The 18,779-nt window shown below is 40.8% G+C and overlaps 1 protein-coding gene across 3 annotated transcripts in view; it reads right to left on the bottom strand.

Moving 5' to 3' along the window:
- The window catches only part of MID1 (midline 1), a 199,918-nt gene that overhangs the window by 136,603 nt on the left and 44,536 nt on the right, over positions 1-18,779 (bottom strand). For 2 of the 3 annotated variants that reach the window (XM_004435098.3, XM_087426531.1), the window contains exon 1: positions 12,434-13,012. The exons of the other annotated variant lie outside the window; for it this stretch is intronic. The gene's annotated coding sequence lies outside the window, so the exon portion shown is untranslated. Of the gene's footprint in view, positions 1-12,433; positions 13,013-18,779 lie in introns of those variants that run through there. 3 annotated transcript variants of the gene reach the window in all.

Raw genomic sequence — 18,779 nt, 5'->3', positions numbered from 1 at the left:
TCTGTGTGGGTGGATATATATTCATTCAGAGGCTAACAAGTGGAAATGTCCATAAAACCGACTTCTCTGAAACCTTAAGTTCGTTTCCAGAAAAAGAGAAAGTAATCTAACATTTCTTAAATGCCTGATATGTAACCAGTACTCTGTTAAGTGCTTTATATTTCATTTTTTATATACATACAGCTCTTCATTTAGTCATCACACAAACCCTGTAAGTTGGTGATAGTATTTCCATCTTACAGGTAAGGAAACTTGGAAGGCTTAAGGAATCAACCCAAGGTCACAAAGAGCTAGGATAGCACATCAGGGTCCTCACCCAAGGGATCTGATATTGTGCTTCCAAATCTATGGCCTAGACTGATTCTCTTAAACAGTAGTTTTATCACTGTCAAAATAATGTCAAACACCATCGTAGTAGACCTGGTGTTTTCTTTTTTCTTTTTTCTTTAAAGAAAGATACCTTTGTTCAAATGAAATCTTAATCAGAAGCCCAATATTTTGGAAGAGCAGAAAAGCAGAAGAAAACATCCAAGCTCTTCTTGTTAGAATGGTGGGGAACTAGAGGGTGACTCTTACCCCCTCATCTCTTCCCTCTTCCTGTGTCCGGGCAAAATCACTCGCCTCCTGCCCCAAGCAGCTCTGTGGAACTCTTAGGGCTCTGATGAGAAAACATTGAAAGATACTTCACTGGACTACTATTGGAAGAAAATTCTCCACGGATTCCTTGCATTTCACACATCTTACGAGCAGAGGTACTGGCAGCATGTTCCAGACTATCTTTTCAAGAACTTTTGTCTAGTGAACAGTCTTGGAAGATATAGATAGTGTCTCCCTCCAGAGCAATGGGCAGGCACGCTTCTGTCCATTATGAGAGATTTAGGTTCCCTCAGCTCAGGATTCACATCTGTGAGGCAAACCCACCACCTGCACAGCATCCACCTGGGCTGCTCTGTGCTGCCCTGTAGGACTCGGGGGGCAAGGAGAACCAATGTGAACATGAAGCTCATGCTACTTGCTGCGCCATGAGTAATAAAGTCCTTGCAAGTAGAGTAAAGTCTCAGACACTCCATAATTCTTGACAACCACCATTCTGTAACTTATTTAACACACACTTACATAGTACTTACTCTGTATCAGGTGCTATTCTAAGTGGTAGACAAATGCTAACTCATTTAATCTTCCTAACAAACCTGTAATATAGGTACTATGATTATTATTTCCATTTTACAGGGGAGGTAACTGCAATCATACAGCATTAAGTAGTTAGCTCATTCCCATAAAATGATAAATACTTGTTGTGCATATTTATAAGCACTAAACGATTTTCCTTATTAAAAAAAAGAACACATATGGAAACCTCAGAGCTACGCAACTGTTCTCCTCTAGTTGGTCTTGATCATAAAGCCCCAGTTTTCAAGAAGGCTGATACAGAACCACCCCAATGTACAGAAATATTGAAATCTTTCTTATAAATGATGCACCCTGACATTTGGTATCCACGAGGAAAAGTGGAGACTATTTCCTTAATGGCTTCTCCAAGGTCTTGAGTCTTTAAAGTGGAACCTCTTCCTTCCTTGGAATATGGTCGCAATTCCAACAAAGTGAGTACTAACAACATAAGCATCCTCCTGGAATTAGACCCTCAGTAGCAAGCTTTCCATACTTTGGAGGTTATTTTTGCTTTATAAAGCTAAGCCCCTCGATATTCGCTGGCTCGAGAGTGGATGAGAAAGAGATAAACAGGCCTAGAAATCTAGACTCTAACATGATGTTTGCTGTGAACCACCTCCACTTCCATTCACATAAAATCTTTAGAATTAGCTACATTACTACAGGAGTCCCTTTCAGATGATTTCCAACATACTTGGGGGCAGTTAGCAAGATATATCACTCTGGTGAATGATTATAAAGATAGAGTAAAAACTGAATAGCAAGAACAATCTGAAACGGAGGATGTGAACAGACATTGTACAAGAAATGCAAACGGCCCTTAAATATATGCAAAGATGCTCAAGGCCAACTCAGAAGAGAAAGGTAAAGCTACACAGTGATACTTCTTTTCATGTATCAAGCAGGCAAAGATGTACAAGTTGGACAATGCACTCTTTTGGGGAGACTCTGGGGAAGCACTCACACACACTGGATATGCAATTTCACTGGTTCATCAAAATTAGAAACTGCATTCACCCTTTGACCCAGCAATCCCACTTCTGGGGATTTATGACACAGACACACCTGCCCCACATAAACTGATGAATGCCTGAAGCTTTTCTATGCACATTGTTTTAATGGCAAAAGATTGGACACAACCCACGTGACCAGTAGGGGAAGGGTCAAATAAATTATGGTACGCTGTCACAATGGAATGCTATGCAGTTGTTAAAAAAAAGGACGGGGGAAGCTCTGTGCACTGTTATAGAAAGATCTCCAGGATATATTGTCAAGTGGGGAAAAAATAGGGTGCAAATAGTGTAGATAGAAGGCCACTATTTATGTAAGATGAGGGAAATATATTTGTATCTGTCTACGATAATCAGAAAAACTGCAAGGAGTCTGCCATCAAGACCTAGAAATGGATATCACTATAGGAGACACATAGCATATGTCACAACTTTGGGCAGCTCAGGAGTGACAATGTTTATAACCAATTAGGGATTCCAGAAATCCTCTAAGAAAGTTTTCTTCTGGATGCTAGTACTCAAATTAGCATAAGTATCAGACATGGAATGCAATACTCTGAGTTGACTGTTTCAAACAACGTTTGAAGCCCCCTGGGACCACAATTAGGATTTGTGCCTATCCCAATTACTCTCACACCATTTCTTTTTTTTTTTAATTTTTATTTATTTTAATTTTTATTTATTTTTCCCCCAAAGCCCAAGTAGATAGTTGTATGTCATAGTTGCACATCCTCCTAGTTGCTGTATGTGGGACGCGGCCTCAGCATGGCCAGAGAAGCAGTGCATCGGTGCGCGCCCGGGATCCGAACCCAGGCCTCCAGTAGCGGAGCGCGTGCACTTAACCGCTACGCCACGGGGCCGGCCCCTCTCACACCATTTCTTTAGATGATCCACAGCTAATCAGCAATTTACCTGGTTAAAATTCAGTTGGTTTGGTAGTGCTTTGAAGGGGACACTCCTTTCTTAGGTTTTCTGCATTCAGGCAGAGGATGTGCAAAGGAGCTAACAACAAAGGGATTTAATTAGAAAACAAGAGCAAATGGTCAATTTTTGAAGAGGAACCATGAATACATATTCGTGTTGGCTCTTGCCTGATTACATTTGTTAATAAGAAATGCCAAAGTATGTGCACCAAAAACCGTTCTAGGTCTTTTGGTAGCAAATTGTATTTGTAAATTTGATGCAAGTTGATCACTGGAAGAACTCACACTCTGAAGACTTGAATTCATAAATGTATGCAAGAATTAAACGCTTCTTTCCCCTAGTGATAGAAAGTATTAAATGGCAGAAAAAAAATGTGCTTGAAATCAACTGAGGAAATAATTCATTTTGAAAAACGCTCAATAAAAATGTTAAATAGGAAAAATATGTTGGGCCAGTTTGTACTGGATGAATAAAGCAGAAATATGCAATGGGCAACCTTAAGGATGATGGGCTGGGAAATGTCCCATCAACCTCTTTGTCTTATTTTATTTTGTTGTTACTCAACTATGGCAGTCTTAGGCACAGTAATCTATTCCATCCCCATAAGACAAAGAAAGGAAGACTAATTCTGATCAGCAGAAAACTGGCTGGCCTCTTGGAGCCTTCAAGAGGGCAGTGGCTCCGGATCAAGGAGAAACAAATGCCTTTGAAGACTGCATCTTAGATTGTTTTGTTAATACCTAAAATCCTCTTTGTCATGCAGAAGACTCATTTCAAAAAGAAAATGCAAGTCAACGAGGATTAGTTTAGCTTCTTGGAGGTCAGAACTAAATATACAAACTAATAAAATGACGCTGAAATAAACAAGAATGTGAAATTGCTCATCCGCTGGGATGATGTAACTAATACTGACATAATTTCCAAGCAGAAAAGCAAAACTAGGTCAAAGCACGTTGGCCTAACATAATAAGCATTTTTGCTCCCAGAATTTTACCATGTAGGCTGTGTCTGCGGGCATTAATGTCTTCTGTTATCAATGTTCGGGGCTGTCACAAACAATTCATGTCTTATCACTCTTTGTTAGTTAAACCAAAACAATGTAGTTTACATGTGAACTATTCAATTCTGACAGCTGAAATGTTAGAAAGGGGAAATGTTAAAAATATTCAGGAAGTGTCTCTTCCAGGCTGAGAAGCATTAAGCAATAAATATTCATTATTTAATAGTCTACTCTCACGCTTTTCTCTACAGTATTCAGAAAGCCATACCCCTCTCAATCAGTTATTTATGACTTTTTTCCTTCTTTCACTCAGAGCCATATAAAAATGGCAGCACCATCGATATCTCTTTAGAAATCCACTTTAAACATTGACAAATAAAAAAAAACGGAGTCACTCACCCAATAGCCAATTTTTCTATTCTGCTTTCTCCATATGTTGACTAAAAGAACTAACAGTTTCTTCTTCCTTCTATATGTTACATTTCACTTTCCTGCACTATTTTCACAAAGCACAGCTGATCAATTCATAGAAAAAAAGAATTCACCTCACCCCTTAAACTTTCTTCTATGTAAACATAATCCTCTTAGTTTTTACTCTCTGACATTTTCACAGTTATCTAGAATCAGAACAAAGAATATATAGACAGAAGTAGCACAAAACCCAAATATAAGACTATTGGACTATTTGGATTTTTCAGATAGTATTTTCTCCTAAATGTGATGCAGTTTTTCCTGATTCTTGACTCATTATAAACCATCAACCCATTCGAACTGTCTTGGAATTTATTAGCACATTAAATTAGCATGTGACCCAAAAACATCCAAATTATATCTTACTAGAAGGCATGTAGCACAGTCAGAAGAAAGTAAGATGGAGAGTCTAGAAGACTTAGGTTTTAGATGTAAACTTGCTCATACCTTTATCCCCCAATGGAGGGTAAAGCATTCCTCTGTGCTAAAATTTCAACCCACAAATGCAAAACTTGCAACCAGCACTCTTTGTCTGAATTCCTACTGCATCTCCTATAGAAGACTTGATCTTATGTAAATAAATAGATTTCAAATATTTGGTGATGCCTTCCATTTACATATTGCTTTATCTGGCCATTCATCTAGTTATTAGTAACTCAGCAGGGCATTCAATGAATTCCATTTGTCCACAAACAGCTCCTTTCCTCTTAATTGGGGAAGACCACTTCAAAATACATACAACTGAAGCCACACTCCACAACTTGACATATGACAGATAACATAGTCTACCGTGCAGTCCCTTTGAAAAGGTATTAGTCCTGTTGTCTCTATAAACCATTAAATGTCTCAGAAATTTCTATTTCATCATTTTAACCATAACTCTCAGACAGTCTATCACACTCAGAAGCAAAGTGCTTTGTCCAGCGTATATCTTGAATTTCACTGCAGAAAATGTGGCTTCCATATGCATGGAATAGAGTAGAAGACTTCAGTCTCCTCCCAGAAACAATCTCTCAGCTGCTGAGTGACCTTGGGCATGCCACTCACCTGGCAAAATAAACCAACTGCACATGGGCCAAAGGCCTAAGACATCACGTTGGGCTCAATGAGAGCAAGCAGCAGATTCTATCTTTGCTTTTACGCTTTAAGCTATTGGAGGGCACGTCCCATTTCTTAACCATTTCTGTAGCCCCATCAAGGAGAGTATAAGCCAAGTTGCCTGCCATGTTCTGGGTTGTGTCCTCACCCATAACACAATCGAATGCACTAGATGGTTAATCAATTGCAACATATTTTAAATTTTCTCTAATGTCAATCTATTCAGTCCTTGCTGTTCCCCCAACCTTTCTAATGCCCTTTCTTCTTCATATCCCCTCTGATCTTAAAGAGCATTTTTCATTCTTTTTCCTACTAAAATTCATCCAGCATGTGCCTGTAAAACACTTAGTGATTCTTATTGTGTGCCAGACACTGTGGTTGGACCTGACGATTCAAAGGGAATGAAGATGTGACTCTTGCTCTTAAGTAACTCAGTCCCAAGACAGGCAGACAAACGATTAACTGGAAATATAGACACCATTTCCAATACTTGTGTGGATAAGAGGAAGCTCCAGCTACTTCCTTTCTATTTATTCTAATCCAAATAGACAGTGCTCAGTTTACAAAGAGCATACTTACAAACAACCAAAACCCACAAATGCCATCACTCCCCGCACTCAGCCCCCTGTGGCTCCCTGGCTGTGACTCACAAAGAAGCCAGTGAGTCCAGAAGTTCAGGCAGAATGCTGAGACAAGAACAAGTGAAGAGGTCTGACCCACAGGCAGACACACCAGCAAGTCCTGTCTGCCAAATGCACGACTCTGCCCACAAATATTGTCCCTGAGAGGACAATCATGATTTTTGCAGCTCCAGGCTCTACTGCCTGCTATTTCCCCAATTAAAGATTCATCCTGAGGGTTAAAGGGTTAAGAGTCATGAGATTTAGCTCATCCATATTGCTTCTCTCCCAACATCTGGTCAAGACCATTGTCTAGAGGAAATAGGAGTGTGGTTTGAAGGTGGGGGCGAGGAGAGTGGGAAGATGGGCAATTATGGAAACTCAATTCACTGTATATTAGGATAGGCCTAGGAGAGACACCCCAGTGGGACCCAGAAGATATTAGAAGGATGGAGAAAGAAAAGTGAACACTAGTGCAAATGCTCCCTATTTCAAATATTGCCAAGACTGGTCTGTTACCAAAAGTATGGCAACTCTTTCTCCTTCTATGATCCATCCTGTATAACATGGAGTCATGTCCTCAAAACTCAGAACTGAATCTGACATTAATCAGATTGGTTATTTTTTAAAATAGTATTTTTAGATTGTCCCAATCACGGCATCATTTCTTATTAGAAAATGTTCTGGGTTTCAAACAACAAACTCTTAGAGCATGAAGCATTCCTATATTGGGGGCTGCCTATGAGTTATTTTTCTCTATTGAGAAAAATTAATTAACTTACTATTTAATAATTATGATAAATTTATTTTAACTAGGAATTCATAAATTTCTACAAATGGATATATGGGTAAAAATTAACTAAATCTCACAATTACAAATCATTTCTCAAGTCTCTTAAGTTCAGTAAAGTTTTGGCTACCATGAATTTATCAAGCAGATTCTTATCCATACGAATATAGTTATTAATGAGTAGGCACTTTGCCCATGAATAACTTACATTGTGCTATTGGTACAATAAATTGTACACCAGATCAAAAGTTATTTGAGGGCCAGGACCATATCAAAATCATGTTTGTAGCCCAAAAGTGGTATATAATAATCCTTTAAAGTAACTTTATTGAATGAACTACTGAATATATTAATTCTGTAAGTACTCAGTAAACGTCCTTGAATGATATAAGAAATGAAGGAGAGCCTTTGTATTATCCTCATCATAAACAGCTGACTATATGTAAAACCTTCAAATCCACTTGTACTACAAATGATCAGCACATCTTCCATTTTTTTTGCCTGTTTTATCCAGAACTTCTCTTTTATAGCACAAAGCAGATAAGTTTTTAGGTTTGTTTGTATTTTAGGAAAGTCCCCTCTAACCATTTTTTTTCAGTGCCTCAATTTTCTGAGCTCCTTAATACCACCTAACTTTCTGTAAGCCATTAACCATCCTGATCTGTGTCACTGGAATATTTTCCTCCGGGGTGGGGGGGAAGTCTTGTGGATCTGGAAGAGTCCCTAATATTTTGTCCTTTTGTTTAAAGAAATTTCTAGAACATGCCAGTTCAGAAAACGAGGGAAACAACTTTCTAGAACAGAACCCCTGAGATGAGTTTCATGTGAAATAAAAGGAGTCGGTAATGAGCCAGCAAGAATCATGTTGATAAACTGTCCCATATCTAAATGGAGATTAGATTCCTGTTTGACCTGGCTTTGTAGCCCTGTCTTTAATCACAGTGCATTTGATATTCTCTTCCATGAATGAACTCGTTTTCATCATGGCTTTGGTCACAAGATTAAAGAATCCCTAACTAATTGTTCCAAATAAGCAGAGCAATTCTCTCTGACTCTGATCTCCACTCCCAGCAGTGGCGTCCACTGCCTGGCCTTCCATCATAGACACTTCAAGCCTGACCTCTGCAGGTGGATAACTGAAATGCACGCTGCCCAACCGGATCATAGTCTTTCTTTTTAAAATCTCACCAAGTTCTGAAAACAAACATTCACACTAAGTATAACAGGGATATTGATATTATACGTTGGACTTCTCTTTCATTTTATAAGTTGCTTTTTGAAAATAGCAACCACTTGATCAAAAAGCATTTAAATTACATCTGCAAAATACTCTGTGGTTAGCCATTAATTCCTTTTGCCTATTGAGAAAAATCCAAATGATTTGGATAACTGGGATCCTCAAAGCATGCGCGTTTAAAAATGCCCTGATCAGCCCCACCTTTTTCTAATCAAACAAGTTATTCTTTGTCCAGTGACCAAATCCCCCGCTTTCACCAACGCACAGCCCAGGTTGCCATAGCTACCTTGGATGTCTATTTACCACACAAGGGATCAAAGCCAGGAGACATCCACATACACACACAGCCTTAAAACTTGCTGGAATGTCTGCGGATACCATGCAACTACCAATTAAAGGATCTGCTTGCAGTCTATGCAGTCCACAGCTAAGCAAACTACGAACGCACGTCATAATGAACGGCAAGGAAAAGTCAACTTGACAAAAATATTTCAAAATGACCAATAAGGATCTTTAACCTGGCAGCAAGTGGAGTATAACATTCCCTGCAAAGAAAGAGAGCAGGGAAAAAATGAAAATTCTAACGTGTGTTGAAGACATTGGACCTCCAAACCATGTGCAAAAACTTAAAACTGTTGAAATGGAACGTTTCTCAGATACATATTTTAAATTCCGGTTAGTTACAGTATCTTTCTATCTGATGCCATAAAAGCTGCCTGATCTCACTGTTGGGACAAATGAGAACAGAAATGCCTTTTAAACGTTTACAGGCTTGACTTTCAAATGAAGGAAACTATAAAACATACTTGGGACACTACGTGCTGGTTACAGAATGATAAGCAAAAGGAAGTTGTAGGAGAGTTCTGTTTTAATCCCTAGACTATTGCTTTCGATTCCAAGACTGCATGGGTAGCCTGTCTTTTGGGTGAGTAGTATTCATCCTCAGACTGGCACCTAACTTGCTGTGTATCTTTATACTTCACCTTTCTCTGCCTTCACCTCACCATTTGTTCAGTGAGGATCAAATTGCCACCTTGTTCTCTCCTGGGGATGTGGCAGAGAATAAATAGATCATGTTAGTAATCATGTTTGTAAAAGACTTTCTAATCCTCAAAGGAAAGATTAATACAAAGACATTCATTATTAAACCAGATGTCCTAGGCCATTTTAATTCCAATCTAAAGAATGTAAACCGGCCTAATCAAACTGAGTCACAGCTTCCTTGTAACAGCACCATCCTAGCCTTTTAAGAATTTAGCAGCTGCTTCAAGCATTGGCTAACTACCTTATTTTTCCCCTTCACACTATAAGGCAACTGCAATGATTTGTTTTAGTCCATCAGAAATAGAGTGCGCACCTTCTTCTCTTAGAGTGTTTTCTAAAGTCATCAGGATATTAAAAACACAAAATATGTCTGGTAGGCAATTTTGTCTGGAGAACATGATTTTTTTTCCAACTCGAGAAAGAATTATTTGTTCTACTCATGTGCAGGGACAATGGGTGGTGTGCTATTTGGGGAGGATATTTGCAGTTGCGGGAATGCCACAGGCAAACCTGTTGTTTTTGGCTGGGCTTCTAGAACAGGTGGCCATGCCTTTCCTTTTGCCTTGGGAACACAGCAAATTCCTTCTCAAGGAAGTTTCAGGAAAGTTTCCCATTTATGATCAGCGTGCAGAGAAAGGTTGGTACACACTTTAAAATTACTTCCTGATAAAGGCAAATCAGGTTTACACTTTTCTTTTGGCCTAACTCAGCACGACCTTAGGAACCCTCAAAGAATATTACCCTTCTAAGCCATTCTTTTTCCGCCAACCTGGCAGAAAGCAAACCCCCTCTGAATCTCATCACCAGTCAGGCAGCTTTCAAATTCGGCCGGCAATTTCTGGCTACCCGCTGTGGCTAGTCAGTGGCAGGGGTCTCTTGGCTGCCATACCATTGTTCAGCGTTTGTGCAGCCCCAGGGATGGATCATTCCTCAGCGAAGAGATTGGATTTCATTGCAGAGCTGATGACACACGGACCTGTTTGATAGTTAACTCTGCAAACCCAGCCGGGGCTGCAGGGCTGATAAGACAAACGGGCTGGTGGGTGCGATTTACCCTACCCAGACGCAACAGTCAGTTTTCCCCCAAGAGAAACTCAAGTAAAGTTAGGATTAATCCAAGCCAATAACTCCACCATCCCATTCCCCTCTACATTCTTGTTCTAGCTGTTGTGGAACAATGTGTTAGATTCCTGAAATGCTGGATTGTCCGGATTCTTTGGATGGGCAACCACTCTCCCCCTCTCCCCCTCCCCACCCTGTGTCCCACCCCTATTTCATCCTCTTTTCAAGTACTGAACAGGGAAAAAAACTATTGGACATACAGAGTTGTGGGATAAAAAGTTGCCCATTCATTAAATAACTAAGGAGTTACTACATGTGTACCCTTAAAACTTCAATACTGGGCTGAATTCCAATTGACATGAATGCCACAAGGAGCTAGGCATGGGAGAAATCATGCCAAGTTCGGGACAGCATGCCTTTGGCATCAGGCACGAGGAGCGCCCCACCCCAGAGGAATTGTGTGGGAACAGGGATTCTGAAAATTGAGCTCAGACACCATCGAGGAGAGGACAGGTGGCTCCACACAGGATCAAATGACCTCTTTGTTCCAGCCAAGGACCTTTTTCAAAAATGTTTTGCGTTCCTCTTTTTCCTTTTAAATCCTTTCCTTTTAGGTTTCTTGGTCCTTTTCCCCATCCCATCTGATTGCCCGATATAAAAAGAATGGGGTCGGACGGTGAGTTTGCAGAACTTAAAGAAACTGAGCCTCAGCCCCACAGTCTCCAGCAAGGCCAGCCAATTCATTGAAAACACATGGCACTTGCTCGTCTGTGCTTTTCTGCACTCACGGCAACTTGCCAAGGGAGCAAGCGACGGGGCAAGAAGAAAGAGGGTCTTTCCGCCTGACCATTCAGTGGGGGCTCTGCTTCACCTCCCGAGGCTGCAGGAAAGGGACAAAAAGTTCCAAACCCCTTTCCCCAGCCCCTAAACGGAAAGTTTGCTTCCTACGCAAATCACTTCCCCCAGAGTGCGCAGGGAAGCGGGTGCCCAACCCACTTAGAAGAAAAAGCGAAGAGCTTTTCTGGTGGTAATACAAATGCTAACTTTCCCCACCCAGATTTGTTTAGAGGTGGCAAAAGCCACATTATTCCTCTTGTAATTCTCTGCCCTTGCCAGTCTAGGGCATGTGTTTCCAGTCTTGTCTTCCCCTTGTATGAGTATTGATCTTGATATTTAAATACTGACCTAAGATTCTTCCGTAACTTTGATTGAGTTGTAAATTACATCCTTTTTTGGCTTCCTACACTCACTTTTTTCTTTTCTTTTCTTAACAGCAAAGCTATAAACCTCTGCCCGGGCTGATAAGGAATTTTATCGTCACACCGTGGAGCCACGGAAGAAGCTACTGGTTTAGAATTCTTTTCAAAGACTCATTTAAGTAACGCTCGAGCCCTTTCTCTGCTCACTACTTTCAGGGCTGTCTGCTCACGTCCAGAAGCAATAGAATTTCAAAACTGCTGGAAGCGAAAAAACAAATCTGCATTTTTCTGGAAGGACTGTCTGTGTTCATTTCGGGCTGGTTCCGCCTTCTCAGCCATAAACACAGTAAGTGCTCAGAACGGGAAGCCAAAATGAGATAAGAGGCCCCGTGTAATTCTTTTTCAGGATATTCAGTTGTCTTTATTCTAACCCAAAGCATAGGATAGAGGCTAAAAGCTCGACATAGATCCTGCACAATACATTCCTACGACGGCAAACTGGAACTGATTTACATATTCTGCAAACCGCTTTTAAGCACTTTACAATGACTGCCTGACATCACCAATCACCATTAGAGGCAAAAGTGGGGAGGGGTAGCGACGGTGGGCGGGGGTGGTTGTTGGGCGGGGGGGAACCTCGGGAAATCTGCTTCTTTGGTTCCCTTAGGAAAATGCAGCCTGATCTTTACGCCAAATGGATCAACTTGGCCAGGCATCTGCTAATCCAGCAAGCTCTCCGGAGTAACATCCCAGGGGGCCCGAGCTGCGCCCTCCCTCCCCACCCGCCTGCGCAGCTCCCGGAGCTTACCTGCCTCATGTTTAGAATTCCATGACCCATCCGGCAGGGAGCGAGCTGCCTCGAAGCCCACGCCGCGGTCTTCAGAGGGGGAACACTAAACCCAACAGAAGCCCGCAAGACAAAAGCAACTCAGCGAGATCCACAGGCAGCAAAGAGCACGTTTTCTTCCTCTTTTTCTTTGATCTGTTGCTATACGCACTCTGCCCAAGACAATGTCAAGTTTCTCAAGCTTTTCTTCCCAGCCTATGAAAAGTCGGTCTCAGGCAGGCGAGGACCGCCTGGCTCTTATTTCAAATCGGGTCTCAGAGACCTCGTAGGTGGCTGGCGTGGGCTCCGGAGGAGACTCGCCAATCAGGAGGAAGGGGTGGACCCTGGGAGCCAGCAAGGCTGCCTCCGCGAGGATTAGAGAGCTTTCAGGATTTAAATGACTGGAAGCAGCTGGAAACAGTGTCTAAAGCTCCAAAAGTAAAAGATGAGTTCTATTCTTACCTCACAGCCCTGGGTCTGCTCAAAGCCTAACTAGCCACGGACCTTAAAGCCCTGGCTTCTAGAAGCTCCCTAAAAGAGCCAAAGCATTTGGAAAGTGCAGAATTATTTCAGCCAGAAAGATGCAACACTCAGAAGCCAGACGTATTTTGAAAATGGTATCTTGCACCGAAGTCCTACTTTTGCAAAGACGCTGGGGAGGAAACCAAATTGTTATGCAGAACACCTTAACTGAAACCAGCAATCAAGGGAGGAGGGTGTTACTCACCTCATTTCCCTGTAGATGAACTGTATATCCATCTAAGAAAAACAAATCTTAATGGGAACATGCACACAAATCTGACGAAATGCAGCAAACGAACAAGAATCTCTATCTATTGAGGGCCAGAGGCATAATTTTAGCTAATAAAATTATTAGAAAAATAAACACTGATGTTTGGTTAAGAAGAAAATTTTTAAAAATAAGTGTCTCTACCTTTCACTATGGTTCACCTTACCTAAAGGGCTGATCTGGTGAACTTACTAACAGGGACATTCTGAACGTCATCTCAGCACGATGGGAAAAAGCTAACTGCCTTCTTATAAACTTAAACCCAGACTTAACAAGAATTTCCAAAGTTTGCTTTCATAACTCCGTGGAAACAATAACTTTATTCAACTCTCAGCCAACATGATTTCAGTGCAAATCTACCTTTTGGATTTCAAAAAAGTGCAAGTCGATTGAGGGAAGACTACTTTGTGTGGCACCAGTGGCATATGTTTTTTCCCAAAGAAATGGCCAGAATTTTGTGAGAATAATTCAATAAATATTTTTAAATTTTTGGTATCAGAGGGAAAAAAAACAACTTAGCAAATAATGAATTGGCATCTTCAGGAGTGTCATCTGCATGAGTTCAATAGATGTGAGTTATGCCCAGTTATGTGAAAATTTGGCAGCCCAATAATTGGGCATGGAGGCCCATAACTTCACCGTAACCCCCCATCTTAGCAGGTTAAGGGCCCACCTAACAACACAAGCTGACTTCAGTCCTCTTCTTGTACTTACTTCAGAGCCCTTCACTATGACCTACATCATGGTTTCTCAACCTCAGCACTGTTGACATATGGGGTCAGAGCGTTTTCTGTGGTGGGCGCTGTGCTGCGTGCATTGTGAGATGTTTAGCAGCATCCCTGGCCTTGGCCCACTAGATGCCAGTAGCACCCCCACACTCATGACAATCAATAATAATCAATTACCAAATATTCCCTAGGAGGCAAAATCGTGCCCCAATGAGAAGCACTGATGCACCAGCTTTGAAATATTGGTTCTCAAACTTGTGTGTGCAAGGAAACTTCTGGGGAGATTGTTAAAAATGCAAATCCCCAAACCCCTGCTCCTGCTCCAAAGGAATCTGATCAGTAGGTTTGAGGAGGAGCCTGGAATCAGCATTTTATCCCACTGCCAAAGGACTCTGATTCACTTTGAGATATACTGTACCTATTCCTGCCCTAGGTATGCCTCAGCCCCAGGACACAGAGAGCTGTCCAGAGCTACTGCCATTAAATATCACTGGAGTTAAATCCCAAGGCACATCTGTTTATCACCTTCAATAGAAGCTTTTCATGACTGCATTTGCCTTCTGCTGTCATCACCTCAAAGGTAAATATGAGCTGAAATTTCCTCTTGCAATCACTGTGCCCTGTCAAAGTTTCATCCATTTTTCTTCTCCTTTGGCCCACTCCCCCGTCATCCTACAAGGTCAAATGTCACCACTCTTGTGGTTTCCCTGAATGCCCCAAGACAAATTAATCCCTTCCCTCTTCTATGCTCATAAAGCAGTTTATAGACACCCAGTGGTGTGCTGGTAAATATTTAACAACCAGTTCTCACACACACACAGAAAGCCAAGATCTGTTGTAGCCTTTGCCAATTTCCATGGTATAAACACTCCCTCCTTTCCCCCAGCGAGGACACTGAACACAGAGCTGGAAAGAGCTGTACTGAATCAGGAGATGGTAAGCACCAGCTTGAGCAAAGCATGGTACACCTCTGCTGTTGACTTCCATGCTGTACTGTAATCTTGCATTCTTGAGTCTGTCTCTCCTTCCAAACTATAAGACTCTCAAGGGCAAGAATGGTATCCTATTCATCTTTGTAACCCTAGCCACTTTCATTGTACCTACTATGCAGTAGGTGGTCAACAAACACATGTGGAAAGAAAGCAAAATGCAATGTGCAGCTTCCCTGAGATATGGAGACCAATCAGACTATTGGTCACTGCCACATTAAGGAAGGGAAAAGAATCTCTTGGAAAATTAAACTATTAAATTTCCCTTCTTACCATAATTTAATATCTGTTCTGTACTTATGAGAACAATAAGCATAATGCCATCTTCCATCCTAACACTACCACACTGGAGCCATATCCAGGTCAGAGTGAAAGAGAAGAGACCAGCCTTCTAAAACAGAACCTTGGCTTCATGGACATATTTGTTAGACAGTATATTTTATGTTTTTACATGAAGGCATCACACACGTTTCCGTCTACATATTATACATCTTATCAGCTAGAGACTACAAGATCTCTAGGAGAAATATATATGATAATCTCTGGTAGGTATATGAAAAGGTATCTCTGCTGGTAAGAGATATAGTGATTGATGATGGTTATTTCTGCCATCTCCTCATTACGCATAGGGACAGGAATGCTAATGGTGGTGTCATTAACAAACACCACTTACAAGTACCTACTATGAGCCAAGAATTTTGCCAGGCACTTCACAAATGTGCACCATTAAATCTCCACCAAAATATCAAAAAGTAGATATCACCATTGTCAGCCTAAGAATGAACAGTCAGGATCATTGAGGCAAAGTAAATAACCCAAGGTCTTATTGTTATAAATTGCTGTACCAAGAATCAAATTTAAGTGTTTGGGACTATAATTACTCTGCTTTTTGTCATAAAATAGGCTGTCCCCAGAAATTATTCAGAAAACTTTTAAGAAAAGTGAACAGTGTAAATAAATGAAGTCTTCTTTCTCATTTACAAGTAAACATAATTTTTTAAACATTTCTAATTAAATAAATGGCCCTTTGGGGGTTGTCCATTAAGTGAGGATTAGATCTACTTATTGGAAACAGTGTAAGCAAGTAAAGTGAAGCAAGAAACTTGCTACACCAAAGGAAAGGATGGTCTGTTCCCCAGTCTGTGATTAACTGCGTGTGCAAATAACAGCTGAAGCGATGTTGTAGTCTTGACAGATCCTCCTTTATAAAGCAGGCTAGACGATAATCCTGTGTAGTCTGTGCAAGTGTGGTTATAAACAGACCTTCACAGCAAACATAACATGGGTTCCTGGGCGGATGGTCATGGACAGGCCCTCCTGGACATGGATGGACATTGGTACAGCACCTTAGACGACAACCAGCAGAGCTTGTGCCACCCCTTTCAGTGTTCTATGAGGTCAAAGCATATGGGATTAGTGTTCGCGTAAGTAAAAAATGGTTGACTATGAGTAACTTCATATAGTTTATTGACATATGTGTCAGGACACACCATCAAAAGTCAATGAAAACCAAGCTGAAGCTACCTACTCAGCCACCTGAGTGTGCCTGGTGGAAGTGCAAAGTCCCTGGGGACTACGAAAAAGTGTATTTATTCTCCCTCAGAGGTTCCAGAAATCTAGTTGTTTTATACTTATGGTGGCAGAGGAAAATTTGAGGAATACTGTATTTGAGGTGATTAGTGAAGGTAATTTAAGTTGACAAAAACATGAGTCGTCCCTGTTTAGAAAAAAACAGAAAATCCCACCTATAATTCTTAGATGTCACAAAAAAGAAACAAGTTTCTACTCACTGAGTACAGGTACTCATTAAGTTAGTTTCTTTCAGTCGGTTAGCAAAGGTAATGTGGCATACCACAAGCATGGGCCACAAAAGCAATTTGGAGTCTATTTTTGGTGTTGATGTGGCCACTAAACTGGCTGATGGACCTCAGGCAAACCAATGGACATATCTAAACTCAAGATTTTTCAGGGGACAGTTGGGCAAGTTATGGACTGAATGTTTGTGCCCTCTCTCCCCCAAATTCATATGTTGAAATCCTAAACCCCAATGTGATGGTATTAGGAGGTGGGGCCTTTGGGAGGTGCTTAGGTCATGAGGGTGGAGCCCTCATGAACAGGATTAGTGCCCTGATAAAAGAGACCCAGAGAGCTCTCTTGCCCCTTCTGCGATGAGGACACAGCAAGAAGATGGCTGTCTGAAGCACGAAGCGGGCTCTCACCAGTCACCAAATCTGTCAGAGCCTTGATCTTGGACTTCCAGCCCCTAGAACTGTGAGAAATAAATTTCTGTTGTTTGTAAGACATCTAGTCTATGGTTCTTTGTTATGGCAGCCAGAATGGACTAAAACAAATGAAATTATATATGGGAAAGTTTTTTGTAACTATTGCTTGTCGTATGAGTGTTTTGGATGACAGACTCTGGAAAGAAGGGAAGAAATCTGTGAATACAGAACCAGAACAAATAGACACACTGTGAGAAATCGTTTAGAATGGACCCTAAAGGCTGACTTTCAGACAGGACAGAGCTGACAAACTGGTCACCAGTCAGAGTTTTAAATAAATTCACCTTAATGTTTCCTCACTTGAAAATTAAGGAATTGAAACAAATCATGTTCTTTTAAATTTTAATTATAACTTACTATTTAATAATTCTATGCTTTTAGAGGTGAACTATTTTGACATTGTCTAGTTTTTGTTGGTTGATTAAATACAGCTGATCTTTCACTACCTTCCACTTAATAATCTGGTAAATGTTTATGCATGAATTTAGCGATGGCTTTTGTATACTCCTCCCACTCTCAAATATTCTCTATATTCCCAATTGAAAATTCTGCTTCATGTCACCACAATAATATCCTACTTCCTAAGAGCAATTCTTCAATTTCTGAGTCGTCTACTTTTTTACTATAATTTTGTGTTGAAATTTCTAAGAGGAAAATTATCATAATAATTTATTTTTTACTTGTCTTATTAACCTCTTTCCTAAATACTGAGGTCATTGAGGCCTGTATCAGTCAGGGTTCTCCAGAGAAACAGAACCAATAGGACATAGAACATATATATTGAGATTTATTTCAAGGACTTGGCTTATGTGATTGTGAGCACTGGTAAGTCTGACATCCATAGGACAGGCTGGCAGGAGCTCATCCTACAATTTTGAGGCAAAATTTCTTATTCCTCAGGGAAACCTCAGTTTTGCTCTTAGAGCTCTCAGTTGAATGGATGAGGCCCACCTACATTATCAAAGATAATCTCCTTTACTAAAAGTGAACTAATTATAGATGTTAACCACATCTACAAAATACCTTCCCAGCAACACCTAGATTAGAGTTTGATTGAATAACTGGGTACTATAGCCTAGCCAAGGGACTATTGCATGTCCCTTATAACAACAAGCACAGAGTATATGGTCAATTAGTCAATAAATGTTTATTGAATTGTTGCAACTAGTAATAAAAATAATAATAATAATAATGTAAACACCTCCATTAGCAGAAGGTTCTCTTCTTTATAAATAATGAAATTTTGCTAATAGATTTATTATATTCTTCTCAACTGCAACACTGGAAGGTAGGAGCTATAAAATTTTGAGATAAAATGATTTCTAACCGGTGTTGGCCCCATGGAGTAGGGGGTAAGTGCACGCGCTCCACTGCTAGCGGCCCGGGTTCAGATCCCTGGTGCACACTGACACACCGCTCATCAGGCCATGCTGTGGCAGCATCCCATATAAAGTAGAGGAAGATGGGCATGGGTATTAGCCCAGGGCCAGTCTTCCTCAGCAAAAAGAGGAGGAGTGGCATGGATGTTAGCTCAGAGCT

The sequence above is a fragment of the Ceratotherium simum genome, chromosome X (genome assembly GCF_057802395.1).
Source record: "Ceratotherium simum simum isolate JZ-2026a chromosome X, ASM5780239v1, whole genome shotgun sequence".
NCBI classification, from domain to species: Eukaryota; Metazoa; Chordata; class Mammalia; order Perissodactyla; family Rhinocerotidae; genus Ceratotherium; species Ceratotherium simum.
This window is presented reverse-complemented; position numbering and strand designations above follow the sequence as displayed.